Here is an 8,735-nt window from a genome sequence, read left to right as displayed (position 1 = left end):
ACTTTTGCTCGACCATTCTCCTCGTGGTAAGACTGTCTTCCATTTCCATATTTTACCCTATTAGGAATACTGGTGTCAATTCAAAGACAAGAGAGAAGAGTAATTAAGAGTCAAATGGACGTGGGTTAAATCCAATTGACTTTGGGACAGTCACTTATCCATCACACACCTTAACATTTTTCATGATAAGACAGAGATTATGTATGATAGTACCAATCTCTTTGGGTTGTTAGAAGTATTGACAAATTCATGCTTACAGAAAATATTATCAAACATCCAATGCACACTATGCCAGACTCTGTTGGGGGTAAACAGGAAACAAAACAAAGTTCCTTATCACATGAAGCTTACATTCTGGTGGGGACATGTGATATAAGCATTGAATAAAAATGAAAATAATATCTAGTCAAAATAAACCATTATGGGCAAACCTCTGTGTTCTCTATTTTCAGATCACCTCATACCCTACTCATTCCTCATATTTTAGTTTTTATGCAACTTCCTCAAGACACATCATTTTAAAACCTCGATTGTTCAAAACCTTTCAGATTTAAGTTTTACAAAACACTTATCCCTGTTGTAGTATTACATTTACTTCTGTGATTATTTCCTTCATTTTTCTTCTTCCCATAGACTATGTACCAGATGAGGGCAGGAGTTATGACTATTGTGCTAATATTGTATCGTCAGGGTCTAACTGTGCAGTGCCTAGCAGAGAATGGAAACTTTAATAAGCATGCATTGAATAAATGAACTTGATGGGTGATAGAAATAAATAAGGTCCATTTTTATTATGAAAACAAACTTCCCAGTTTCTTGTCCTACAACCCTTCTACTTCAAGACACCATCAAGTACAATTCTTCGGATGTTCACAAATCCCCTTAATGTAAACCAGCAAGAGGAAAAATCAAAGGGTGCCAGACCAGCAAAGACTCTAGATCATTTTTAATCAGCACCGAAAAGGAATTGAACACATCTAGAGTTTCATCATTTGTTTTCTTCAATTAAAAACCTAGAGACAGATATTAGATTTCTGCTATCCTGAGAAAAAAATATTTAATAAAATAATGATTTATGATTTACTAGACAGTGTTTAACTGACTTTCATTGTGCATCTGGAGACGCTGTCATACAACTGGTCACTCGTGTTAATGAAAAATGGATTTCTGACAAGTCACATGCCCACTTGAATTTAGATAACAAATGACATATATCAATCCCAGGAAGAAGAAATAGAGGTCAAGCCAAGTGGGAAGAGAGGGTATTTTGTGAGTAACGTTACAGTAAGAATGACTGGATTTGCCTTAGAATTCCCACCAATGGGTCCTCTGGGCTTGGGTTTCGGCATTTGCGTGGAGAAGAATGTTTCATGGTTTACATATACAAATGTCTATATATAACTAAATGTCTATGTGTTTCTATGTGTGTGGGGACTAGGGATACATACAAGTATGTAGTTATGGTACATATCCCTGTGTATGTGACTATAGAGAGGGTGCCCGAAAAATGTATACTCATTTTAAGAAAGGAAAAAAGAACTGTATTAAAACTATGCTGATGGTTACCACTTTGAGCACGTCTTGTAATTGTAGAAATCAAACGTGACTTGTATTCATCTTTTGTTATCAGTATAGTAGTATATTGAGTATTAAGATTTTAATACAGTTTTTTTCTTTCTTGAAATGTGTGTACATTTTTGGCACCCTCTGTATAGTTGTGTATGTATGCATATCTACGTGTGTCAGTGTAAAGATGGTTAATTTTGCATAAATGTATGAGTGTGCATAGATAAGCATGGCTATTATTTTTATTTTTCATCTTGACTTTCATTCAAAGAGGAAAAAGTTAGAGGCCCTCAGAGAAGCAGAGAATAGACTTCTATCCATTTCCAATCATATTATACCAAGGTCGTTTTTTGTCATTTTAAATGGTTTAGTTTATTTTTAATAGCAACCAAAAAATGAAAAGAATTTAAAGTTGATACTTTATTTTCTGCTATTGGTGGACCTTCAGGAAAACCAAGTGTACAATTTTGGAGAAATGTGCTGCCACTAAAATCTCCCCATAGCCCTTTTTCCTATCACCACACACATTTGCAGAATAAAAAGCTCTTGAGCAACATTCCTTTATATTATTGATTAAAGTATATTTTTAAATTAAAGGCAAATAAACATGTTCCTACTGAGACTTTGGAAAATAAAACGTAACAGCATAGTCACTGAGACATAGAATGTTAAATACCAGAAAATAAGGGACACAGACCACTCCCTGCCCATTGGTCCTGCTCAGCAGAATGCAAATCAGGATGCCTCTAATATAAAGCATTGCTCTTAATTTTACTTCTAGATGTGTGTGCCTTTGCAGCTCCAGAAGCATTTGCAAAATTAAAAGCATAATTTATCTCCAAAAAGCAATATTCTATCAGCCAAGTGACTTAGCGCTGATGAAAAATTGGCTCTAAACAATGTTTGTTCACTGTTTGGTCTGATTGCAGGAACAGAAGTGGGGTAATAATCCCCAATAACCACGATTGGTGTGGAGATTAAGTTAGCTCTTCTCCCTCCTTCAAACAAATATAAGTAAGTCAAACTAGACTTGTCTCTTCCCCTATCCTTCACCGCGCATCATCAACCAAGTAGTTCAAAATATAGGAACTGCCAGGAAAAGTTGTGAGGGTGCTAACACTAGAAGACTCAAAGGGGAGGTGGTTTTCCTCCGACTAAGTAGTCTGATAATGCCTTTTTCATCTGTGAGTACCAGAATGGGAACGGAAAGCCACAAATAAATTTTAGTCTAAATAGCATCAAAGAGGAGCTATTCAGACTAAGTAGAGTTCTGGAGACTCCAAGGTATAGTGCTAAGGTGATAGGTTGAGAATATCACATCCCAGGAAGGGGTGTGTCCATATCTAGATCAGAAGGTACAAATGCAACACCAGAGCTGGGAGCAGAGAATATATCACAGTTAGTCACTAAGCACAGAATATTTTTTTTATTTTTATTGGGGTGACACTGGTTAAAAAAATTTTATAGGTTTCAAGTATACCACTCTTTTTTTTTTTTTGTCAAGTATACCATTCTATAACATACCATCTGTATATTGCATTGTGTGTTCAACACTCAAAGTCAAATCTTCTGTCGCCATATATTTGACCCCCTTTACCCTTTTCTACCTACTCCCCTGCCCCCATACCCACTGGTAACGAATAAACTGTTGTCTGTGTCTATGAGATTTTGTTGCAGCATTATTCACAGTGGCCAAGATATGGAAACACGAAATACTGCCATTTGCAACAACATGGATGGACTTTGAGATTATCAAGCTAAGCAAAATAAGTCAGACAGAAAAAGTCGAGAACAATATGACTTCACTCATATATGGGATATAAAACTGAAAGCAACAAACAAACCACAGAAGATTTTGAGTTGATAATATTTCACTTTGGCTGGGTCTCATTTGAATCCCTCTCACCATCACTCCAGAATCTTCACAATATACAATATCAGTGATGATATACTGATTAATGTATTTCAGTCATAGGTAAAGCATAGGATTTATCCACATTTGTATATGTTTTTGTTACTTTGTTGTACTATTTTATAGCTATAAGGATTCTTAGCAGTCACTGAGGAAAGAGAGTGAAAGGTATTTATCCAAGGTCATAAAACAAGTTGAGAAACAAGCAAGCTTGGAAGACAGATTAACTAGATTCATGTCTAGTAGTCCCCTCTGTGTACTTCCTAGTAAACAAAGAACCTATCTCAGGGTGAGTCTGACTATGAATTAAAGGGGATGCTAGGGAAGTGATTATGCATTAGGGAATTATGGATGAGGGTTGACCTATTTTTTAACTCTAAAGTTTTCTTGGGACTGATACTTTTATAGCATTGGTTGAATCAATTTAGATAAATGCGATCACAGCTGCTGTCTTAGACTAGAGGGGTAATCTTCATTTAATATAAAAATAACTACCTTTATTGATGTCAGTATATTACTTTTAAAATAAAATTTTAAAAAATCAATGCTTATGGAGTACTGTTAGAGCTGAAGAACCAACTGGGGAACAAAATTATTGAGATTAGTTTATGAGTTTAGACTTTGTTTTTTCTTTATTCTCTACTTCAGTTGGCCTTGTTTTCAAGTTAATATGAGGGTGTTTCTTTTGTTAGTGGCATGTACATTTCAACATTTCCCAAAGGTTCTGAAAGCTAATGACAACCAGGGGACAAATGTTTTCACTGCCAACTTCTGATACATTTCCAACGGCAAGGAGCGCCTACCTTGACTTATTTGTGAGGGGACATCTATGAATGTTTGGGAAAGATATCTTGCATGCGTTGATTAGGTGAAGTCACTGAAATTTAATGGCAAGCAGTGGCAGCTGGGTGTTATTTTCAGGACATCATCTGAATATCCATCTCCTGTCAAGACTTAAAGTGTGCAGCTCATGCTTGGTCCCTGTTCAAGAGACATAATATGAGTTGGGTTTTTTAATCAACACTGGACACTAAATACTTGCTTTGTCCTCCAGCTTTCCCCAGTCACTTTAATCCAGTATTGCAAAGGTGGGGCTTTGTGCACAGATGTGTTCCAGGCCCTCCACATTCAATAGACTGAGGTGGAGCATAATAGGCCAGACTTGAAACTTGAATAAGAGAGAATGAGCGGGGAGATTGTGGAAATCAGCAGGGCCAGAAGTCATGCCTCAGAAGTTCATCCAAAGGAGAAAGAAAGGCAGGCTGACAAGGTCCAGAGTCAGTGAGAAGCAGCTGCGGAGACACATGCTCAAGCAAGGATGCTGGTGGGGAACTCACAGGTAGACTGGGATTAAAACTCAAGTGACAAACCAAGGTCAGCCATGGCTGCAAATATAATAATGTAATATTTATTGTTTCTTTATCCATATGGGAGGGAAACCATGGTCTGCCTGTGTTTGTGTGTGTGTGTGTGTGTGTGTGTGTGTGTGTGTGTGTGACCTATCATGACTTCACGACTTGCAACTTAGGTGTTATCTGCTCCATGACATTCAGTGGACAGGGTATGTGATCAGAAGTTTTGACCTAGGATCCATGAGTACCCAGTCTTTCAGAATGGGCATTGAATGTGGAATTTCTGATATAATAGTTAAGACAAAGTATATTACTGTGGTTAAAACTTCAGGCACAGAAATGTGGCTTTTCTGGTTCAAATCTCAGCACTGCGAGCTATTAATTGTGTAAATATAAGAAGGCTATTTAACTTTTCTGGTGTTCAGTTTCTTTAGAGCCATAATGGAGATCATATAAATTAGAATAGTATAAATTGCTATAAGAAATTTAAAAATGGCTCAAACACACAGTAGAAGATTTCTTTCTTTTATTTCTCTCTCTCTCTCTCTCTCTCTCTCTCTCTCTCTCTCTCTCTTGCCTTCTCTCTCTCATTTATATAACACATCAAATGTGTTGTTTCTGGTCATCAGACACCTCTCTTCCATAGTGATTCAGTAAATAAGGATCCCAATAACCCATGGTTCCACCGCACTCTAGGACCTCATAATAATTTGCAACCACCCAGCTCAAAAGGAAAGGAACTTGGAGGAGGCTGCCCTGCTGAAAAGCCTTACTTTTGCTTACATTCCATTGACAATAAATAGTCATATGCTTAAACCTAGATATAAGGAGATCAGAGAAAAGTAAAATCTGACTGAACCCCTGTTTCCCAGGGATGGTTCTATTCTGTAGTAAACTGAATAGTGGCTCCCCAAAGGTATCGGGCTCTAATCTCTGGAACCTATCACTTTTATCTCATAAAGAAAAGGAGTCTTTGCTAATGCTATTAAAATGAGAAACTGGACATGGAGAAATTATGTTGGATTATCCACTAGACCCTAAAAGAGAGGACAGAGATTTGATACAAACAGAAGAGGAGACAATGTAATCAGGAGGAAGGGATTGAAGTAATGTGACCACAAGTCAAATAATGCCAGCTTTAGTGGCTTCTACATCCCGGTGCTGCATTGCTGTGGAGCTTGTGTGGTGCTTTAGCCAAGATGTCTAAGGAAACCCCGACTGAAAACCAGCCAATTGAGGATGAGGTTGAGACTTTTGGCTTTCAGGCAGAAATTGCCCAGTTGATGTCACTGATCATCAATACTTTCCACTCTAATAAAGAGATCTTTCTGAGGGAGCTTATTGCAAATACATCAGATGCTCTGGACAAAATCAAGTATAAAAGCTTGAGATACCCCAGTCAACGAGAATCTGGATAAAACTACACATAAATCTCATTCCAAACAAATAAGATCGAATCCTCACTATTGTGGGCACTGGAATTGGAATGACAAATGGCAATTTGATCAATAACCCTAGTACTATTGCCAAATTTGGTACCAGAGCATTCATGGAAGCTTTGCAGACTGGTGCAGATATCTCTACGATCAGCCATTTTGGTGTTGGGTTCCACTAGGCCTCATTGGTGACTGAAAAAAGTGACTGTGATCACCAAACATAATGATGAGCAGTGTGGCTGGGAGTCTTCTGCAGAAAGATCATTTACAGTGAGGACTGACACAGGGGAAGCTCTGGGTCATGGAACAAAGGTTGTCCTGCATTTGAAAGAAGACCAAACTGAGTACTTCGAGGAGAGACTAAAGGAGATTGTGAAAAACAAAACAAAACAAAAAACAACAACACTCTCAATTTATTGGCCACCCCATTACTTTTTGTGTGGAGGAGGAACATGATAAAGAAGTCAGTGAAGATGAGGCTGAAGAAAAGAAAGACAAAGAGAAAGAGAATGAAAAAGAAGAAAAAAAGTCCAATGACAAACCGGAGACAGAAGATGGTTCCGATGAAGAAGAGAAGGATGGTGACAACAAGAAGAAGAAAATTGAGAAGTACATTGAGCAGGAAGAACTGAATAAAACAAAGCCTATTTGGACCAGAAATCCTGTTGATATTACAGATGAAAAATGTGGGGACTTCTACAAGAGCCTGACTAATGACTGGGAACATCAACTGCAGCATTTTTCAGTTGAAGGACAATTGCAATTTAGAGCCCTTCTTTTTGCCCCAAGATGTGCTCTCTTTGCCCTATTTGAAAATGGAAAGAAAGAGGACAACACTAAGTTGTATGTTCACAGAGTTTTCATCATGGATAACCATGAGGAGCTAATCCCTGAATATCTTAATTTCATGAGAGGTGTCGTGGATGCTGCGACTCTCCTTCTCAATATTTCACAGGAGAAGTGGCAACAAAGCAAAATTTTGCAACTGATCAGAAAGCATTTGGTCAAAAAGAAATGCTTAGAACTCTTCACTGAACTGGCAGAAAATAAAGACAACTACAAAAAGTTTTATGAGCAGTTCTATAAAAATATGAAGCTTGGACTCCAAGAAGACTCTCAAAATCGGAAGAAGCTTTTTGGGCTCTTAAGATACTACACGTTTGCTTCTGGTGATGAGATGGTTTCTCTCAAGGACTACTGCACAAGAATGAAGGAGAACCAGAAACATCTATTACATCACAGGGGCGCTAACTTGGTAGCTAACTTGGCCTTTGTGAAACATCTTCACAAGCACGGCCTAGAAGTGATGGATCTGATCAAGCCTATTGGTGAGCACTGTATCCAACAGCTGAAGGCATTTGAGGGGAAGATGTTAGTGTCAGTCACCAAAGAGGGCTTGGAATTTTCAGAAGATGAAGAAGAGAAAAAGAAACAGGAAGAAAAAAATAAAAAGTTTAAAAAAACGCTGTAAAATCATGAAGGACATCTTGGAGAAAAAAAGCAGGAAAAGTGTTTGTGTCGAACTGATTGGTGGCAATCCCATGCTACGTTGTCACAAGCACATATAGCTGGACAGCAAACATGGGAAAGAATTATGAAGGCTCAAGTCCTAAAGAGACAACTCAGCAATGGGCTGCATGGCAGCAAAGAATCACCTGGGGACATACCCTGACCATTCCATCATTGAGACCTTCAGGCAAAAGACAAAGACTGACAAACACAACAAGTCTGGGAAGGTTCTGGTCCGTCCTGCTCTAGGAAACTGTGCTCCTGTCTTCCGGCTCCAGTCTGGAACATCCCAGACACATGCTCACAGGATGTATAGGATGATCAAACTTGGTCTTGGTATCGATGAAGACGATGCCCCTGCGGATGACAGCTTGCAGCCGGAACTGAAGAGATGCCGCCCCTCGAAGGGGATGACGACACAGCACATGTGGAAGAAGTAGATTAAGCTCTGCCTGAAGAACGGCTTGTACATGTGTCGGATACACATGCTTCCAAGGATTTTTTGTTGTTGTTAACATTTTAAAAATCCATATGGCGTGATAACTCCTTAAAGAAAATGATAAGATTTCCTTCTACTTTTAAGTATATGATAGATCCCTTAGGCACTAAAGCAGAGCTAGTTTTTCCTTTCTCATTTCATGTTAGTGTATTTTAACAGATTGAGGTTATGTGAGTTGTAAGATGTATGTAACCTAATGTTAACATTGTGATCTAAAGTGCTTAGCTATCAAGTGGATTCCTTAGTAGACCAAATCTTTTGTCACTGAAGTGTTCTGAGATATACCGATGTTTAAAAGGAAAATATTGGTTAAATCAACTTTAATCTCCTACGGTGTTTTTTAAACCTTCCACCCCCCATAGTTATTAACTGCACATACCAGCCTCTAGAAATTAGTATGTTAAGCTGAACTAACTTGATGGGAGTAACTATCCATAGATCTTGTTTACCAAAGAAAAGTA

At 38.1% G+C, this 8,735-nt stretch overlaps 1 pseudogene; it reads left to right on the top strand.

Moving 5' to 3' along the window:
- Positions 1–6,029: 6,029 nt before the first annotated feature.
- Positions 6,030–8,220, top strand: LOC109447139 (heat shock protein HSP 90-alpha; annotated as a pseudogene).
- Positions 8,221–8,735: the final 515 nt, after the last annotated feature.

The sequence above is a fragment of the Rhinolophus sinicus genome, linkage group LG04, assembly GCF_036562045.2.
Source record: "Rhinolophus sinicus isolate RSC01 linkage group LG04, ASM3656204v1, whole genome shotgun sequence".
Classification (NCBI taxonomy): Eukaryota; Metazoa; Chordata; class Mammalia; order Chiroptera; family Rhinolophidae; genus Rhinolophus; species Rhinolophus sinicus.
This window is presented reverse-complemented; position numbering and strand designations above follow the sequence as displayed.